The sequence below is a fragment of the Triturus cristatus genome, chromosome 3_1 (assembly GCF_964204655.1).
Source record: "Triturus cristatus chromosome 3_1, aTriCri1.1, whole genome shotgun sequence".
Lineage (NCBI taxonomy): Eukaryota > Metazoa > Chordata > Amphibia > Caudata > Salamandridae > Triturus > Triturus cristatus.
Window position 1 is genome coordinate 533,969,057 of NC_140583.1, and position 21,914 is coordinate 533,990,970.

At 43.7% G+C, this 21,914-nt stretch overlaps 1 long non-coding RNA gene and 1 pseudogene across 1 annotated transcript in view; both read right to left on the bottom strand.

Moving 5' to 3' along the window:
- LOC146860545 (uncharacterized) overlaps window positions 1-21,914 on the bottom strand; it is a 312,136-nt gene that overhangs the window by 28,132 nt on the left and 262,090 nt on the right. The gene's annotated exons all lie outside the window — the stretch shown is intronic.
- Window positions 6,718-6,995, bottom strand: LOC146860546 (large ribosomal subunit protein eL43 pseudogene; annotated as a pseudogene).

Below are 21,914 nucleotides of genomic sequence, written 5' to 3' on the forward strand. Positions count from 1 at the left end.
CATGACTAAGTACGGTGTCTCCAGGAGGGAACTACCAGTCAGCAGCACAACAACGGTCTTCGCTCTTCTTCTTTCACAAACCTTCCCCACATTCCAACCAGCCCTCCGCATTCTAATGGAATCTCCAGACATCATCATGTTGTGTATCTGGAGAACCCAGACATAACAATAGTTCTAAAGTAATGCCTTAGCGGTACATTTAATCTACTTTTTTTGATTCTTTAAGGATATGACCGGGAGGGAGAAATATTTCTAAGTTTGAGTTAAGAAGGAGAACAATGCAAATCTGGATTTAGAAATGATGCAAAGACTAACAGCTTCTGATCAGATGGTTCAATTCCAGTTAAAATAATAATTTTCAAAATCAAACTGACATCCAAATGCTTATCATGTAGGCCACTCTAATAGCCCTACCTAACTTTCAAAACAAATGGAGTAGCTTCTAAATCAACAGACCCCAAAGCACTTTGTGGCCTTTTTTTGAAAGGTGTAAAGCACCATGCAAATGCTACAGTTCAATAGAGAGTGCCAGCCAAGGTGAGGGGAATTGGAGAATGGAGGTGTGAGGTATGATCCTGGGAACGGCTAGTGATATCAATCTTGGCTAGGTTACGAATCACGTAATGGCCCTTCAATAACTCATGGTTAAGAAGCTGTGTGTTTGGTGTTACAGTAAGTCAATCATGAATGACAAATAGAATAATTTTTGGATGTCACCACTGAAGAGATAATAGAAAAGAGAAAGAGAAGGAACCATCGCGGTCCCACTAAGCATATTACGTGTTTCCTATCCACTGATGGTGTCATGGAGGTTCTTTCTCCAACAACTCCGTGGCAGATAGTGCCCCCTGGGACTCCGCCGCATGTGGTAACACGGGGGGCACAACATGTGCCCCTCTGAGTGCATGCATACCAGCTTCTGTTTTTGGCGTTCCCATTGCTGTGCCCATTTTCTGAGGCACCACTGTGGGAACGTCAAAAATCAGCCTACCAGACAGGAGGGAACTTCTAATCTGTCAGGGGGTCTGACCATGGCATTGGCAGTGCAGTGACAGGAAGGACCCAGTGGTGCACCGCCATAGTTGTAATCAGGCCCTCAGTGTTACACCTTTGCACCTCAATATAGATAACATATAATGTAATCTCTTGTTATGCTGTTTTTGATTCTCACCATAAACCAGCACGTCGTCCTGGGAAGCTTCTACACCACCCATGCCCTTGAATAAACTCTCCACTGTTCTCTGAAATACAGCAGACCCTGAAGCCAACCCAAAGGGTATGCATTTAAATTGAAATAATACCTGTGAAGTAATAAATGCCATATAGTGTCCGGACTCAGGGTGCAAAATAATTTGATGATACACAGATGTAATATGCAATAAAATAAACACTTTACCACCCTGGAGCATGGACAACGTCTCTGTGGTATTCGGTAAACGGTACTGATCATCCCATATCTGATCATTCAGATCACGCAAGCCAACATACATTTGAATTGGTACATTTGACTTACAGACGAAATCAACAGGCACTTTCCAGTCAGAAGATTCAATGGGTTCTATCACATCATTCTTGCATAAATTGTCAAGCTCTTCTGTTAATTCCTCCCGAAAGGCTAGTGGCACTCTACAGACCTTATGAACCACTGCTTGTGCTCCATCATTAACTCTTATTTTGTGCATGCACACCTTAAACAGGCCTCACCCTTGCTTAAGTACCTCAGGATATGATTTTTCCCATACATTGTCCTTCACTGTTAGGACTTGCACATAATCCTTCCTAAATATAACTTGATGTGGAATGTTAGGGTTCAAAATAAAGCCCAAATTACCTTGGTCATACCATCCTAAAAAAACATTTATTATCCCTTGTCATATACAAAATCCTTGTTGACTTGTGGTCAATGAAACCTAATTCTGCCTCGAACTCACCCAACACCTCGATGGGTTTACCTCCATAACCCACCAGGAGAATGGTAGAGTTCATTCAATGAATTCCTTGTTTTCAGAATAGTTTCTTTCATTTCCTTTCACCTATTAGTGGAGATCCTGATTGTGCCATCTCTTTGATCTCTACCCCATTCTTGTACAACAAGCAAAAAGGTATTTTTGTTCCTGGTGATGTCACACAACATACATCCACCTTGTGCTGGTTTAATATCATCTCTGTTAAACGTGAATACTTAATTCTCCTCACTAGATGATGCCTCTCGCTCATAGACCTTATTAGATTCAATATATGTACCTTGCCTGAAGACGTTCTGCCAGATGACCCACACACCCCTGCAAAATGTCCTTTTTTCATACATTTGGCACACAATTTATCTATTGCGGGGCACACTTTTGCATTACCAAGGTGAAATGTACTCCCACACCTATAACATTATAATCCCTTGAATATCATATTTCTTGTCAACCTTTTCACTTATGTATGATTTCTCCAGTTCATCATTCTTTTTGCTTTTTTTATATTTACTCTTGATACCTAATACATCTTGAGATTGTGTCTGTAGCTTATCATCTGATACAGACATCTTTTCTATATATGACATTGTACTCTCTATTCTAGTTCTATTGCTTTCTGTAATGTTAAACTAGGCTCAGACAATAAAACTTCTTGCGCTCTACTCACCCGTAAGGATCTCAAGGCGCTTGGGGGGACGGAGGGGCAGCTCCGGAATCAGTCGAAGAGCCAGGTCTTGAAGTCCCTCCTGAACGTGTGCAGAGTTGGGGAGTGTCTGATGTTCACCAAGAGCTTGTTCCAAGTCTTGGTTGTGATGTAGGAGATGGCTCTTCCACCGTTTTCTTTTCTGCAGATGCGGGGTACTTCTGCCAGAGCAAGGTCTGCGGAGCGGAGGTTTATCTTGGGTGCGTGGAAGGAGACTCTCATTGAGGTATTTGGGTCCGATGTTGTTGAGGGCTTTGTAGACGTGGAGTTTGAAGGTGACCCTCTTCTCGATGGGATGCCAGTGGAGGTCGCGTAGGTGTTTGGTCGTGAGCTCGCGCCGTGGAGTTCCAAGGATGAGTCTGGCTGCTGCGTTCTGGATGGTTTGGAGTCTGTGTAGAAGAGGTCTGTTGATTTTGACGCAAGGGGCATTGCCGTAGTCAAGGCTGCTGGTTATGAGTGCGTGGGTGACAGTCCTTCTGCAGTCGGGGGGGGGGATCCATTTGAAGGTCTTACGGAGTATGCGAAGGCAGTTGAAACTGGTGGAGGAGACAGCGTTGCTCTGGCGGTTCATGGAGAGGGAGGAGTTGAGGATGATGCCGAGGTTCCGGGCGTGGTCGGTGGGGGAGGGTGGGCTCCCGAGGGCAGACGGCCACCAGGTGTTGTCCCAGGCAGTGATGCAGGGTCTGAGGAGGTCTAAAGCCTTGCACTCACAGGATGCAGGTAGGACCCATAAAGCAGCAACATAACTTAATGCCAATTCCCCCCCAACCTTTACCCTCTTGTAGAACTTATGTCTTTCTAAAGGGACATTCTTACACGCTTCGAATCGCACATCCAATGACTTGATGGCTGAAGCATATTCATCTTCTATTCCATCTCCCTCACTATCCACCATGAATAACATTTCTTTGGGAATATACCTTAGTATTTTTCATAATTCAGTGCCCAACCTGTGTTTTAATATAGCATGTGTAAATCAGTCACTCTTGAGAGCATCCAGATGAGCTTCAAAGTCCTCCGTCCACTGCTCCTAATCCATTTCAGATGAAGTAGTGTTTGATAAAAAAGCGGGAGTTGGCACAATTGATTGCTTCATTGGGGAAGTGAAAGAAAATTAAACAGTACCAATGTGTTTAATACAAGGTGTGTGTACCATCGCTTGATACACACCATTCCGGATTAACTGCACCCTGAAATGTCTTAGGAGAATTATGTTATTGAATTTAAAAACTGAAGGAGGTGTATGTATCACCAATGTATAAAGCAATACACTTGATACATGAACATATGCATAACAGCTGCACTGCGCCCATTCCAGGAACCGTACCATACTTATGTATCTGTATCACTACACACAGCCAACAGTCATTGTTTTTTGTGGTGGTTGTTGGCCGCAGTTTTATTACTCATTACATAAGTCATATTTGTACAAATCCCCTGGACACCTTCTCGGAGCCGGGGTCATAAATCATGATCATACATTATCACAATTGGGTGTCATTTGGACATCATAAATCAGGGGTCATAAATCATCGGATATCATAAATCATTCTGTCACAAATCTGTCATCATTTTGTTGTCATAAATCATTCAGCATGAGCATCATAAATCATCCGCCAATCGGCTATTATTTGTTGTCATAAATCACTCTGCCTGATCATCATAATCAGCAGCCATAAATCGTGGTCATAAATCATCAGGATGTCATAAATCATTCTGTCACAACTCTGTCATCATTTTGTTGTCACAAATCATTCTGCATGGGCATCATAAATCATCAGCCATAATACATCGGCTGGTCATAAATCACTGGTTAGTGTTTTGCTCACTTGCATATCCTAGGGTCGTAAATCACCCTGACAGCTCGTAGATTGTTCTTTGTTGTTTTCCACGCCACTTTGCGTGTGGGGGGTAGCCTTTCCCCAGAGCCAGGCCCCAACTCGCTACCTTGCTAGTCTCTCCTGCGCCCTGCCGTCTGGCGGGGGCTGGGCTGGGAGTGCCGTCTCCGTTTGCTACCCCGATTTTTTGTCAAGCGCACTCACCCAGCTGTGAGGCATCCCAGAGTGAGTGGCAATCCTTCTACACACCGCCCTGTCAGTATGTTTCCATAATCAAACCAATACACTTTTTGTTTCTGCCCCCTTTGGTTGGCTTTGCGCTCTCTTTGTGCTCTCATCACATGAGGGTAGCTTCTTCCCGGAGTTAGGCCCCAGCTCGCTACCTTGTTGGATTCTGTTGTGCCCTGCTGTCCGGCAGGGGCGGGGCTGCGAGTGCTGTTTCCCTTTGTTAGACCACCTCACTTAGCTGTGAGGCATCCCAAAGTGAGTGGCCTTACTCCCACACTCCGCCTGGTGTGTCTCCATCGCCAATCATAGCACCATGAGTTCCTTTCGTCCCTGTCAGCACTGCGACGCTGCTGTTGTAGGTGTGGTTGGATGGGACTCAAAATCCATTGGCGCTGCTCCCCCAGCTGCCTGATGTAAAGGTGAGCTGCCCATGGGGAGTGTCGCCTTATATCCTCCTCCCCCTTTCTCTCTTCCCTTTGTTCTTGGGAAGGGGGAGAAGAGGCCCTCGGGCGCTTTTTGCCACGCGGCCTTTCCCAGCGAGCGCAAACCAGCGCTAACCGGACCTGTTCCCGGCATGCTCTGGTGGTTATGGCCCCGGCCCTCCAGGCCCCCTTTGGGGGCAGCTTCTGCTATTAAAGTTAATTCAATGGTGTTGGGCATCACAGAATTGATGCACAATTTGATGCGGTTGCAACTACTTTTATGTTCATAAGTGCCAGGTGTGTGCGCCACCGTCAACAATTCACTGAATAAATACTTGGTGTGTGCATCACTTCTAGAAGCACACAAACAAAGTTCTTTGTTGTACAGCAATATGTAATGGTGTGCGCTTCACCCCTAGAGGCACACAATATTTGGCCGCTATATGTGTAATCAATATGGAGATGGTGTGAGGATCACCGCTGACTCAATGTAAGCAAAATATATGCCAAATGCAGTCGCAAAAGAAACAGCCCAATATAAGATGGGCGCCACACAGTGTGATGTCTCTTAGGCAGGCCAGACAATGTAACTCCAACGTTGGGTGTGCCTGAGCCCACGCGGCAGTCACAGCTCGTGCAACGTAACACCAACAACAACTTCACCTGAGGCCACGTCTGGGGACATGCGCAGCTAAAATGGCCAGCACTGGTTTGTGAAACCGAAATTCCAGACACACACAGTACCTTTCAAGCGGCCAGATGTTCACGTTACGACACTACACAGGCACCCCTTGAACCACCTGGAATTTACCCAGCATGCAGGGATCTCCCTCGCTTGGAAATTGTCACAGAACAGCTCCTTACCAACAGGGTCCAGGATCACACATCGGATGTCTTGCTGTTACTTTCACTCATCACCAATATTAAGAAGCTGGACTGCAGGTAAGTTGAATAAAGTTTATTCCTTAACAGCAGGACACGGAAACGGACACAGCATGACTGCTTCTCCACCTCCACCGCAGCCAAACAAAATCCCCATACCTTCCCTTTTAGAACCCTAACCCATTTGCATTCCAGAGCACTCCCATAGGGACTGCATGGCATATAACTTACAGTGCATCCCAACACTTTTAGTGCTTAATTATCAATCAGCAGCAGCAACTAATAATCCCCAGCCCCTCCCTTAAGCACACAAGGCCATCTGCTTTTTTTCTCTTCTTGTCTTTCAGTGTAAATGCCATTGACTTGTATCTCGCGGTAAAACATTCTCATAACATACATCAGATTGAAGGTGTAGTAGGGAGCAATGAAAAAGATTAAGAGAATGCTAGAAAGAGAGTGAGGGAGGGTGAAATGGTGAGGGGATACAGAAGTAGAGTGAGAGAGAGGGGAAAAGTTGGGAATAAAAACGGTGAGTGGTGGATCTAGAGAGATCAAAAATTTAAGGGAATGGAAAAAGTGGAAAGTAGTTGTCTTGTTCTGTGGTTGTTGTTTTTTTTTGATCCTCCAAATATTTATTAGCACAGCGAGAAATGAACACAAGCAGATGGTAGTGCAACTTTCTACTGGTCTTTCAATTCCTTAAGTCTGATGGTAGATTTCACTGTCACTGCAGATGTGGTGTTGTAGGTCCAGGCACCCCCAGCAACAATATTCATTCAGGAACCACAATGCCAGATTCCCACAGCTTTTTTCTTCATCTTGGTCTGTCCACAGAAGGAACATGTGTATTTAGCATGTTGATTGATTTCAATTTTCTTCACCATTTTTCTGAGTGAGGCACCATTACGGGTACAATTTTTACCCACAATCCCGACCTTCTTGGTGTGCTTGGCCATTTTGCAGCAGGAATCGAGCTGTAAGAAAGTTGTTCTGTGGTTGTTGCGTTACATTTTGATTTTACTTTTGTTTTTTTACCCTTTTATTTTTTATGTTGCTTTATTATTTTGCTTTAATTCATGTCATTATATTGTATTCTGTTGTCTACTTTAGAGATATTTACAAATGCTTCGTTTCTAATCAGAAACAGCACATTCCTTTCAATTTCCAATGATATTTACTACCATCCAAGGTGGTGAAATACTAGCTCTCAACTTCTTCAGTTTAACTCACGATTTGAGACACAACTAAGCTAAAAACTGTGAAAGAGGCTTAGCTTAAATTATCACTTTCAGTCCTCACTTTATGTGATATTGTACAAGATGTGAGAGGTAGACAAAAACACACATTGCAGTAGTAGTTCCTGGTATTTAAATGAACTACTTTGTGTGTAGATGAGCTCCTTGGGAAAGGGCAGTATGCTATCACTCACAGTGAAGTTATCAAATGGCTGCAGTACGCTGACCCAATGTAGGGCCGGACTGGGAACCCAAAGCAGCCTTGGCCATTTTGTAGGACCAGTCCAGGGAGTGTGGGGGTGTCTGCATGTGTGAACCACTGCTGCTTTTGTTACTGGGGGCCGACATTGCAGCACCGCTGCAAAACTGGCTCCTAATAACAAAAAATGGCCCCCACTGCTGTAAAACCGTCCACCACCGGAAAATACCCAATGCCCGCCACGGCCAGTCCGGTCCTGCCCAATGTCCCATGCTGTATGCTACAGTGGGCAGAATAAAAATCAGGATAACACAATAACAGACCAACAGATGAGGAGAGCTGGCTGAAAGTGCATATATAAAAGTATATTATCTATATAATAAAAGAGAAAACATCTTGGTTAACCTCAGACTACAAATATATAAAAAAAGGAGTTTAGCGAGATCCTTTGATGAAGATCAGAAGAGGAGCAATTCACATTCTGCATTTTGAATAACGTTCTTTTAGCATAAACATTACATTTAAGAGATTTTAGTGAAGCTAATATTAAATGTACTGGCATGCATGATGGGAGGTTAGGGCCAGAATCCTTTCCTAAAACATAATGTGGATTCATATTGAGTGAGTTCCTGGGTGGGGGTCAGGAACATCTTCTACTTATTCCACCAATTTGTGCAGCACTGCAAGAGCATGGGTACGAACTCTTTTGCATAACAATTTGAGAGGCCTCTGAAATAAATGTTCAGCCGCAATTTTAGAAAATAATTCATCACTGACATTTTCTAATGCTTTTGCCTATTATGCACCATTAGCCAACAAGAAGTGGACAAAACGAGATTACTTTTTGGAGCTGCAATCAAGTAAAAGTGAATAATCAAGTTTCAATTGCCCATCTATTGAGAAAAATACTTCAAATCTTTTTTACCTGAATCTGAATATGTGTGGTTTGCTCTTATCTCATTGGATCGACTAAACAGTGTTTTCGGTGAATTATTTGAGTTTTTGTCTATGTTTGAATTGCCTAGGCCAGCTTGCAACACTTTTTAGGTCGAACCTACTAGACAGTGCATGCGCTGTCTGTTGCGAGGCATATTGTGGCCTACGAAGGTAGAGGGGCTTCAAACCTGCCAATTGTCTACCATTGGCTGGCTTGTCTTGCCACTCTGATTTTCCTGTTTCTTTAATCATGTCCCAGGTTGTCAATCTCATGTTTTTCCCTCCCTTTGAGCATTGCCTCTGTACTTGGCTGGCAGCGCGACATCCATTGCTTGCTTTCAAGCACTACGTTTCTCTTTGTTGTAAACCACTCCGTTAGAGTGTATATCATTTCGAGTCCTCTCCCTCGTATACCTCTCTCCCCCTGTATGCCTTACTGCTCTCTGTTGTCCGATTACTTCTTCCCACCCTCCTCCCTCTTGCACTGGCTTGTAAGTTCCTCCTCATTGCTTCCTCCAATCATGCCTTCCATGTTGCTTTCTTCTAACGCTTGCGTTGTTTTCACACCCACCCTCCCAGTTGCTAGGAATTCCTTCTAGTCCCTCCTGGTTGCATCGGTGTTGCTTCGCGATCGCCCTCCATGGTATTACTTCACCGTTCCCTCACGCCCCTTTAGCTTAAGCTCCCTCCTTGTACTTTTGTGCATTTCATTTTTTCAGTTACTGATCCAACTGGGATCGGTAACTAAAAAGAAAAAAATCCTGCTGTATTTTGTAGGCACAGCGCATACATGGTGCATATGTCTACAAAATGATATAGTTTGCCTCATCAAAGACTTTTGCTTTTCAACGGTTGAAGGTTTTCAACCTTCAGCCGTCCATCATCTTATTGTGTTTGCTATGTTGGCCCTAAGTGGCCAGGGAATGTCCAGACGTGGGTCCCTTGCTCACTTTGCTACTGGATTCAAGCTAGCCTGGCTGATGAGGAGTGAAACTCCGAAACCAGTCCCAGGATGCTTGTTTATGGTCCAGGGAGGACCTGGCCTGGCAGTTCGGGCTGGACTGTTCCCATGAGGCACAAGGTCAAGACTAATTTGCATATGGCTGGGTCCAAACTCAGGTGGCTGAGTGATCAGAAGAATGATGATGGATTAAACCCAGATCTGTGACTAGGGGTGAGTGTCTGAAACATTCCAGCACTCCGTCCATCATCTTATTGTGTTTGATATGCTTGCCCTAAGTGGCCAGGGTATGCCCAGACATGGTACTCTTGCTCACTTTGCCACTGGATTCAAGCTAGCCTGGCTGATGATGCTTGTTTTTGGTCCAGGGATGACCTGGCCTGGCCTGGCAGTTCGGTCTGGACTGTTCTCATGAGGCACAGGGACAAGACTGATTTGCATATGGCTGGGTCCAAACTGGGGTGGCTGAGTGAGCAGAAGAATGATGATGGATTAAACCCAGATCCGTGACTGGGGGTGAGTGTCTGAAAAGTTTCAGCACTCAGTTCATCACCTTATTGTGTTTGCGAAGTGGCCAGGGTATGCCCAGACGTGGGTCCCTTGCTCACTTTGCCACTGGATTCAAGCTAGCCTGGCTAATGAGGAATGAAACTCCAAAACCGATCCCAGGATACATGTTTCCGGTCCAGGGAGGACCTGGCCTGGCAGTTCGGGCTGGACTGTTCCCATGAGGCTCAGTGTCAAGACTGATTTGCATATGGTGGGGTCCAAACTGGGGTGGCTGCATGAGCAGAAGAAGGATGATGGATTAAACCCAGATCTGTGACTCGGGGTGAGTGTCTGAAAAGTTTCAGCACTCCGTCCATCATCTTATTGTGTTTGCTATGTTCACCCTAAGTGGCCAGGGTATGTCCAGACGTGGGTCCCTTTCTCACTTTGCCACTGGATTCAAGCTAGCCTGGCTGATGATGTGTGAAACTCCGAAACATGTCCGGAGAATGATGATTGATTAAACCCAGATCTGTGACTGGGGGTGAGTGTCTGATAAGTTTCAGCACTCTGTCCATCATGTTATTGTGTTTGCATTTAAATGTGCTTCAGTGAACTTGTAAATGTATCCAGCATACTGGTAATTGCATCTCCCCTTGGAAATCCTTTAAAAAAAACATCAAATACATTTACATTTTTAAATGGAAACCTTAGTGTGTTACAACATTAGCCCAGGGAGAAAAGTGGTTTTACCAACAAGAAACATGGAATTGTGAGGTCGTATGTCTGAAACATTTATTTAGGCTATTTGGAACAAGATCAATATCTTGCCCAGTATGCAAAATGCTCAAAAGCCTTAGAATGCAGTTGAAAATTAAGGGTTTGCGGGGAACTCCGCTCCTCCGGTGGAGTTCACGGAGTTTGGCCCACTCTGCGCTCTGCTTAGAGCACAGAGTTTTGGGAAAACTGAGCCAACCACTGTGTGGCGGAGTATTTTCTCACGCATGACTCACCAACGGTAAGTTGGCAAGCGTGAATGAGAAAATCAAGCACTAGAGCCCCTTCTCGGTGAAAGTTCTCTATGCAGCCAGGCGGGTAGGTCGCTACATGGTAAAATTGTCCTACACCTAATTCACATAGTATACTTATTAGTCCATAGTGAAGTGGTGCAACATGTGCACAGGGCCTATAAACTAAATGTCACTAGTGCGCTTGCAGCACTTATTGTGGCATCAACTTAAGTAGCCTTTTAAAACTTGCATCAGGCCTGCCATTGCAGCCTGTGTGCAATTTAGACTGCCAATTCAACCTGGCAAAATAAACCCCTTGCCAGGCCTCAAACACTATTTTTAATACACCTCACCCCTGAGGTAGCTTCTAAACAGCTATGTGGTGGGAGATAAAATCGATAAATGGTTTTCTGATTAAGAGATAGCTCTGTGGATGCACAGGGCCCCAGAGAAGGATTCTGGAGCAAGCCTGTGGGAACACATGCCTCCAGTGGGGAGGGATACACATGCCCCTAGTGGGGGGGTAGGCTGGGAGTCAAGTGATACAGACACTGCTGTAAGGATTTGCTAGGTACAAACACTGACAGTATTCCAAGCATGCACCCAAATATTTACTTTCATGTACTAATTTCCACATCAGCTCCCTATATCCACCCAGTTTAGAGTTGTGTTGGGCAATTGGCATTTTGATGGCACTTAAAATTCAAAGAATACAAGCAAGTGCAATTAGTATATTACGCCTCCAATTAATCATTGTGTATGTGTGGCATTTCTATGAGTCGCAAGGACGTTTGCAATATTTTGTGTCTTTTTGAGTGACTCTAAATTACAAGCAATTAAACCCAAAAACCGCCTCAATCTACACTGCTTTTTCTTTTAGGTCTGACCTTTTGTACTTTTTCAAATATACAGATACAGGGTTTCAGTTGAGTATTTTTCTCTCAATATATATAATATTTAACATTTGATGTATCATTGCACAGCCAAGGGAGTGTGACCATTTCAATGCATGAGGTACTACTGTACATCTGAAAAGTGAAACCAATCATAACATTTTTTGTCACATTCAGTCCTTTATCTCCTTAATGCATTTTAAACAACAGTATTTTTATCACTGGAGAGCATTTTTTAAATATATTTGACATGTCCCTAGTGCAAAGCTGACCCTGTTCAATGTTCCTAAGAGGGCAGACATTAGACATGTGACCCAATGTTGTCATTCAACAAAAAAACAACAGTTGTGCTTTCCTGTGATGCTAGCAGACAAGGACAGTGTATGCTCTTTTCTTACATGTCCTTTGTCAGCTGATAATAGCCTTCCGCATCCCACCTTAAGATGTTCAGCTTTGTGAGGCCTACAGGAAGATGGCTACCACACACTTACTTCAAGATGACTGCCATTGTGAATCCCAGACAATGACAACCAAACCATTCTCTTCCCAAGATAGCCACCTCTGTTGCGTTGATTAAATGATGTTTTGCCTTTAGGGATTCCATTGTGTCTTCCTGAAGCACTGTGTTTTCTAGTTATAAGGTGCGAGACTGGCACTGGGAACCCTAGGCATTCCATCTTACTCATGGGGTGGTGTTGCAGAGGCTTGTGTGAAGGCACAGATCACAGCTTCTTGTGTGCTTTGTTTCGGTTGAAAGCCATACCAAGCAAGGAGAAATACAACAAGAGCTTCCCTCCGGTGAGAGCTCTAGGGCTACCCTCTGTCTGAACCAACCACTGACTCAAATTATTACCAATACATGTTAATCCACCATGTCAAATCAAAAGCTCTTAATGGAAGAGTCATTATTTCCAAAAGATTCCTGTATGAGATCGCCTCTTTTATTTAAAGCCCTTGCTATATAATGAGTGCTCCATATGACCACATCATGAAACTAGCCTTTAATGTGGTGTGATGCCCCCAGGAATTTACTATGCTCTCTCTGCTTCCTGCATAATCAGTAGTAATACTAACAACATTATAGTACCTTGATACAATTTACTCATCTCTATATTGTCTCCACCTTCTCCTGACAGCAAGCATACATCCTTGCTCCTAGTATCGGGGTACTGTCTACTTTCTTTTAGAGTCACTTACTGGCTCCCGTAAAGAGCCCTGTGCACGCTCTTCTTAGGACACCTTTACTTTACGCTTACTGGTTCCTGTAAAGAGACCCACCAAGCCCTTCATGCTCATCTTGAGATTTTTCTCAGGCTCCTTTTTGTTTTTCCGTGCTGAGGTGTCCTCTAAGATGCTCGCTAGAAGAAGCATTTTGACTGTAATGGAATAAGGGCCTCCTTTATGCTTTGCTACCACTACTGGTCCTGCCTGGTGTACAGCAGGATGAACAGGAAGGTCATATTGATTTTCCTGGACTGGGCTAGAAGAGTGTAGCACCCAGAGGTTCAGACCCTGAGCAGGTTGTTGAGTTGAAAAGTCCTCTATATGGTAATAGACAGGCACACCTACCCTGAGTACCCAACTGTGATGATGTCTGGATCACTAATGCTGATTTTTGTTGTCATAGGTGAACACGGATTGTATTTGCACAATGACATAGGCCTCTCTCCTGGATTGCAGTCTTGTTGAACCAAGAGGGGCACCTAAAGTGCTACCCTCATAGTGATGGAAGGCTGTCTCCTTCACCAGGAGTTAAGCAGCACGAGATTCATGGTGACTGTATAGTGATCAATAGGAGTGAACAAGTCCTTTTGAACCGTTGTCACTGGAGTGCTCACTCCCTTTTTAAAGTTCCACTGCTGTGTGTTTAACTTACCCTTGGCCTACATCAAGTTGATGTTAAGTGCTGAGCAGCACAGAAGTGGTGTATCTGCGCTGAGAGTATGTGTGCTTCGGAAGGGTGTAATACCGGTATAAAGCAGTATTGAGTAGTGTGCGCATGCATTTGCTAGATGTTCAAGTGCCTATGAGTGGGACGGTTCCTGAAGGATGTAGTGCTGGACAGGGCATGTATGATAAATGCATATGCTGTATGTATGTGTGCCTGAGTGGTACAATACATAAAGAATAAAGTTCTGGTCAGTGTGCTCCTGTTAGATATAAGTGTGGCATGTATGTGTGCCTTTGATTGGTATACCACATAGAGGAAACAGGTTTAACATGTCTGCTTCTTTGTGCAACTCTCTGATACCCAGACGGGTCATGCTCGCAGTATATAAAACTTCTCAAATAAATAATTAAATATCTTTCATTAGAGGTGGAGGATCAGATGAGGTACACTCCCATGAAAGCCATTTTACTTTCAAAGTTTGGGTTGCCCCATGAGAAGTTTTGCATCAGGTTCATGGACAGCCAGAAACTGCTAAACAGTCTTGGGTGGATTTCCCGGATGATTCATTAAGGCACATACGGGTTGGGTGAGACGCAGCAAAGTGAGTGATTTTACTGGGCTATACAATGTAATTTAGAGGAAGAACATGCTTAGTACCTGCTTTACAAAGATGTGCCAATACCTGGTTGATGGCAAGTTCACTGACCCCAGGGAGCTTTGCAAAGAAGGCTGACTTCTGGGTCAGTACCAAAATGTCCAAATAAAATCTGGAGGGGATTCCCAAGAGGGTGCCCAGGGCCCTCACTAAAAGAAAGAGGGAGGAAATAAAAGGCATCCAAAATAGTTTATGTGGAAAGGAGACTCAGTCCCAATCTGACCAGAAGAAATATAGGTTTGTGGATATGATAACAGGAAAATATGTCCCCAAGTGCAATGATTTTTAAAAGTATGGGCATGTGAAGGGTGATGCCAAGTATCAAAAGTGGGAACAGACGCCACTGCTGGGCAGACCCAAGAATTGGCCAGTTTTGTTCCTGGGGAGAGGATTGCCCCAGTTGGGGTTAACCTAGTGTACCTGGATTACTAAGAGATGATGCCCAAAGCACATATGCCTGTTAATACTTTCAAGTATAGGCAGTGGGCCACCATCAATGGGTAGAGACTTGAGGCTCAGATGGATACAGGAGCAAGCATAACTAGTGTAAGGTGTCATCTAGAGTCCTCAGAGCAGGTAATTACCAATACATTCCACCAGGTTAAGGTAGCAGTCACTATCCGGTGGATTTGGTTCCCTGTAAGGGAGGGCGCTCATGCTATCTTAGTGTTGCTATGCATCCTGCCATGCCCGTTGACTGTCTGCTAGGAAATTATGTAGAGCACACTATCTAGAAGGAAGAGGGGCTAAGGTCATATCTGGCGATTTTAGGGATGCCTGAGTGGGTGTGCCTGACCACAAGGTCAATAACAAAGTCAAAGAAAAAATTGACCCAGGCAGCTTCCAGAAAGAGAAAGGCCAGGGGGAATGGGATGGACCCAGACAAATGCCAGAAAGATAAAGGGCAGGGGGGCATAGTAAACCAGCCACTGAAACTTCAGTTTGAAGGGACACCTGAGGAGCCACCCTGGAGCCAAGGAGGACATTGCAGCCCTATGAGACCTGCATTAGCTTCCTGGGTGGCAAGTTCTGGGTGGGCCCACCAGGTAGGAGATCCGTAGAGCTGAGAATGATTTACCAACTCTAGAAGGCTTGAGGGGGCAAGCCGAAGGCCCAGGAAGCTGGTGACACCTCTGGCGATCCCTGAGCTGCTGGAAGAATTACCTCCTATATAGTGAGACTAAGGTTCCTGAGCCAACGTGTGTGTTTGTGTGTGTTGGTGGACCCCAGTGCTACACAGCCTCCCTACTGGGTCCAGCTCATGTCATACCCCTGGTAGGACATCTGGGGAAAGACATGGCATTTGCCAGTCTTGTCACCCACTTCTATTGGCTCCAGATGAAGACAACCTCAGATGCATTCTGTAAGTCATGATCCTCCTGCCAGTCCAGTGGAAAGTCAGGGAAAGGGCTAAAGGCTTCACTGGTTCTCTTACCTGTGATTTGGACCCTACTCTGAAAGGGTGGGTGTCAAAGTTTTTGGATCCTGAATCCCAAAACTGCCTTAGTCAATAGGTTTAACCTGGTTCTAGTGGACCATGCCACAAGGCACTCAAAGGCCATTCCTCTTAAGACTGTGAGTACATCTGCAGTGGCTAAGGCCTTAATGTGGAATTTTACTCATGTGGAGTTCCCCAAAGATGTAGTGACTGTCAGGGGCACAAACACCATGTCTGCATACATGAAGTCAATGTGGGAAGAGTGTGGTTAAACATATAGGTTCTCCACACCCTAACACCCTCAGACAAATGGGTTTGTTGAAAGTCAGTGACAGTGGTGGTGTGTCGTATTATCTGGTCTGAGCTTACAGAAATCAATGGGGTGTGGATATTAAGCTGTGATATTTATATATGGTCACCCAGTATTTCCCTACAACAATAAAGGAGCAGAACTAGTGTTCCAAGAATTTCAGGGCGAACTGATGCATTTTACACTTAGATTTCGATGTGACATTGCTGTAAAGAAATATATTAACCTTGATGAAGCCCTTTCGGAGGACGAAAAATGTTGGCGGGCTGTTTCTTTGATGTATTGAAGAATAATAAGGAGAATTGTTTTGAGACTTCATACCACGGCTTCCATGTTATTTTAATTTTGGAGAAGAGTACATTGATATTGACACCAGTGAACTATGTATACTTCATGAAAGGAGGCAAAAAGAAACAAAGAGAACAAGAGGCACTCCCTTTTGTGTGTTTTTTGGGTTTGTTGAAAGGTTCAACAAGACCCTAAAAGGCATGATTATGGGCATGCCTGAGCCCATGAAACAGAAGTGGGTTGTCCTCTTACTCACAGAAAGGGGAGGACATGTTTAATTTTGAATGTGTATACATACATATATATTTTCATAACAAAAGAACAGGACAATCACAGACATAGACATAGGACTAATTGTCCTTTTATGTCCTATGAGGCCTAGGACTTCTCATTTACACACACACACTAACACACACACACACACACACACACACATATATATTTTCTTATATACACACACTAACACGCAAACACACACACATACATATACATATATATATGTGTGTGTGTGTGTATATATGTATATAGATGTATATATATATATATATTCACTGAAAAAACCATAGGTTTCAGGCCTGATATAGTTAGGAATTAGCATTTAAAAAACCTTAGAAATTCACTGAAAAAACAATAGGTTTTAGGGGTGTTATAGTTAGCTGGACATTTCACTAGAACAAAACCATTGAAATTCCTCCGATATAGTTAGTTGTACCAACTACATCTCGCGCGCCCGCAATGCACTACTGATGATGTCACATATTACATCATTCATGACATGGTCAGTGACATCACTGATGACATCTCAAATGACATCACTGATGACATCATCCAATGAATGTGGTTTGGTTCGTTATTTAAATATGTATTATATATATATAGCAATTTGCATTGAACAATGAGTGGATATATAAATATAAATATCTTCATGGAGGATTTAGTAGCAGTGTGATTGACTGTTTACTTGACTAATTTATAGTGTCTCACTAAATATTGGATAATGACTAAACTGTGTGAATATCTGTATCACTTTGTCAGTTGTTGTGTAAACTGCTGCACCAGTTAGTTACTAGCTACGTGAAAGTCTATATTAGTTATTGATTAGTTAACTGAGTATTTGTATGGGAGAGTGAATGTGTGTGTGGTTCGTGGGGGGGTGTGACTGCCCAAAGATGTGTGAATAGTTGATTCAGTAGGTATATGAAGTTAAAACTACATGTTATAACAGTTGTTTGGGTGAGTGAATATCTTTATGGGTGTGGTGATGAGCCAATATATGTCCAACAAACTAGAGAAATAAAAGCCAGTGTATGTGTCAGTTGTTGTATATAAATAAGTATACATAAGACTCAGTCATTGTATGAGTGACTGTATGGCTAACTGTATACTTGTAATAGTGTTTTTATAACACACTAAGTATGAGTTCTTATCTATATGAATAGATGAAGTGGTGTTTTTATAAGTGTATAGCTAAGTAAAAGTAAGTATGATCCATTGTTTGCATAAGTGAGTAGCATGACTTCATAAGTGATTAGGATGTGTGCTGGTGTGTAATGTCGATATAGGTGTATAAGTATATTTGATAGTGTTCTATTGATCATTGACAGCATGTATGAGTGAATCTATAGGTAAGTGATTAGATGTGTGTATAGATCTAGGAATCACTGAGTGGGTGTTTAGGAACTTGTATTGGTGTGTCAATGGTTTTAAATCTGGCACTCTGCATTTTACAGTGAGTGATGAAAGGTTATACTAGTGTATGATGAGGTGTATCTGATTGTCACGTGGATGATGTCATCAGTGATATCATAAGTGATGTAATTTGAGATGTCATCAGTGATGTCACTGACCATGTCATGAATGATGTAATATGTGACATCATCAGCAGTGGATTGCGGGCGCGCAAGATGTAGTTAGTACAACTAACTATATCGGAGGAATTTCAATGGTTTTGTTCGAGTGAGATGTCCAGCTAACTATAACACCCCTAAAACCTATTGTTTTTTCAGTGAATTTCTAAGGTTTTTTAAATGCTAATTCCTAACTATATCAAGCCTGAAAACTATGGTTTTTTCAGTGAATTTCAAAGGTTTTTTAAATGCTAATTCCTAACTATATCAAGCCTGAAACCTATGGTTTTTTCAGTGAATTTCAAAGGTTTTGTAAATGAAAATTGTTAATGTATTAATTGTTATACTGATTTTTTTTATACCGATGTACTAAATTTTTTTAACTATTTATTTTTAGATATTTTTTTTAATTACATTATACATTACAAAACAAAATATACTTTCTCAGAATGAATTACTTTAGTTTAAATACTTTGCAAATAGGCAATAGACTTTTAAGTACAGTAGTTACAGTTGTTGCAATGGGCAACACAAAATTCAAACACAATGCAACATTGAGCTCAATGTGAATTTCTAGTCAAAAGCAATTAGTTACTTTATGGATTACTTTTCTAACCACAGGACTGGATCCTAGATTCAGTCCTTGGACATCTCCTGTAAACAGCTGAGTAAAAGCGTTTTGGTTACAGTAGTGTTTTTAAGGAATATTATTGTATTTTAAAAGTTGACACTGAAATTTTGTCAAATACAATCACCAATGTTATCCTGTGGCAGAAAATTCATTTAGCAGGTAAGTAGTGTTTTCGTTATTTTTTCTTACTCAGTGGTGGATCCTGGATCCAGCACTTGTGAATCTCCAGTTGAAAGAATGTGTTTAAGTCATACAGACGATTTTTTAGGAATATTTTTAGTTTGTGAAAATAGACACTTAGAAACTTTTCTGGTGAAAACCACACAATGGATTCCTATGGAAGGAAATACAAGTTACTGGTAAGTACGCTTAGAATTACTTTTCAGGATCAGTGCTGGTCTAAAAGATGCGTTACAACAAACAAATGATGGACGGAATGCTGACAATGCAGACATTCTCCCCCAGTCAAGAGATCTGGGTTAAATCCATCGTTCTTTTGCCCACTACGCCACCCCAGTTCAGACATGGCCATATGCAAATAAGTCTTGACCCTGTGCCTCATGGGAACAGTCCAGCCCGAACTGCCAAGCCATGTCTTCCCTGGACCGGAATCAAGCATCCTAGGACCGGTTTCTTGCTATCAGCCGTCATCAGCCAGGATAGCTTGACTCCAGTGGCGTAGTGAGCACGGGACCCACGTCTGGGCATACCCATCCCACTTAGGGCGAAAAGCGTTACAACAAACAAATGATGGACGGAATGCTGACAATGCAGACATTCTCCCCCAGTCAAGAGATCTGGGTTAAATCCATCGTTCTTTTGCCCACTACGCCACCCCAGTTCAGACATGGCCATATGCAAATCAGTCTTGACCCTGTGCCTCATGGGAACAGTCCAGCCCGAACTGCCAAGCCGTGTGTTTTGCATTCTGTCCATCAACTGTTGATTTGCATTGGTCTAAAAGATGCAGCACTGGGTTCTCTCCTGATAACAGGTGAGTAAATCGAAATTCGTAGTTCGACTGATTTTAGAGGAATATTTGTATGTTTCAAAAATGGACACTTAGAAACTTTTCTGCTGAAAATCACACAATGGATTCCTATGGAAGGAAATACAAGTTACTGGTAAGTACACTTAGAATTACTTTTCAGGGTCAGTGCTGGTCTAAAAGATGCAGCACTGTGTTCTCTCATGATAACAGGTGAGTAAATCAGAATTCGTAGTTGGACTGATTTTAGAGGAATATTTGTACGTTTCAAAAATGGACACTTAGAAACTTTTCTGGTGAAAACCACACAATGGATTCCTATGGAAGGAAATACACGTTACTGGTAAGTACGCTTAGAATTACTTTTCAGGGTCAGTGCTGGGCTAAAAGATTCAGCACTGGGTTCTCTCCTGATAACAGGTGAGTAAATCGAAATTCGTAGTTCGACTGATTTTAGAGGAATATTTGTATGTTTCAAAAATGGACACTTAGAAACTTTTCTGCTGAAAATCACACAATGGATTCCTATGGAAGGAAATACAAGTTACTGGTAAGTACGCTTAGAATTACTTTTCAGGGTCAGTGCTGGGCTAAAAGATTCAGCACTGGGTTCTCTCCTGATAACAGGTGAGTAAATCGGAATTCGTAGATCGACTGATTTTAGAGGAATATTTGTACGTTTCAAAAATGGACACTTAGAAACTTTTCTGCTGAAAATCACACAATGGATTCCTATGGAAGGAAATCCAAGTTACTGGTAAGTACGCTTAGAATTACTTTTCAGGGTCAGTGCTGGGCTAAAAGATGCAGCAATGGGTTCTCTCCTGATAACAGGTGAGTAAATCGGAATTCGTAGTTTGGCTGATTTTAGAGGAATATTTGCACAATGGTGAAGGAAGGGGGCGGGGCCTGAGGTGATATGTGTGCAAATACGCCCTGTGGCGCATTTTAAGTTGGGGAATTAATTCCACCTCAATCCTGAGGTCCCCTGGGGGCCAACTAGTCCACCAGGTACCTCCAGAATGCACCAGAGAGCTGGCTTGCAGAGAGGTGTTCAGAGGCCACGCCCCTTTTTACAACACTCTGCAACACAGCTCCGTGGCGCTTACTGGAGGTACCTGGTGGACTAGTTGGCCACCAGGGGACCTCAGGATTGAAGAGGAATTAATTCCCCAACTTAAAACGCGCCACAGGGTGTGTTTGCACACATATCACCTCAGGCCCCCTACCTTCACCATTGTGCAAACGCGCCCCGTGGCGCGTTTTAAGTTGGGGGATTAAGTCCCTTTGAATCCTGAGGGTCCCTGGGGTCCAACTAGCCCACCAGGTACCTCCGGTAAGCATCACAAGGCTGCGTTGCAGAGAGGTGTAAAAAGGGGCGTGGCCTGGAACACCTCTCTGCAACGCAGCCCTGTGGCGCTTACTGGAGGTACCTGGTGGGCTAGTTGGCCCCCAGGGACCACCAATATTGAAGGGGAATTAATTCCCCAATTTAAAACGCGCCACAGGGCGCGTTTGCAGAGTGTGCTTGTGAGGGGGCGGGGCCTAGGGACAAGGGCGTCTTTTTTTTTCTTGGACGGGGGGCTGTGTGGCCCCCTTCCTTTTACTTTTTTGTGGCCCTGGGGACCCCATCCCCCAGGGCCTCACCCCCAAATTCAAATTTTCAAAAAAAAACTTACAGGAAAGGGGCCGCGTGGCCTCCCTCCAGTGGCCAATTCCAGGCCCCGGGGACCCCATCCCCCGGGGCATGGCCAACTTTTTATATCATTTTATGGAGGGGGGCTCCGTAGCCCCCCTCCTCTGGCCACTTAAGGCCCCGGGGACCCCATCCCCCGGGGCTGGCCATTGATGTATTTTTTATTTTTTGTTTTTCATTAATGGGGAGGGGGGCCCCCATCCCCTGGGGCCTGGCTCTCGTTGGGGACCGTGGGGGGGTCCCCAATCCCCCCATGGTCCCAGCCGGCTCCGCGCCTCCTGCGGGAGCCATCATTGCTTTTCCACATGGGGAGCAGCTAACATGCTGCTCCCCATGTGGAAAAGCAATCTGTTTTGCTTCATTGAAGCGAGAGCAGGTTTCCCCAGGGCCTGTACAAGGCTCCAGGAGGG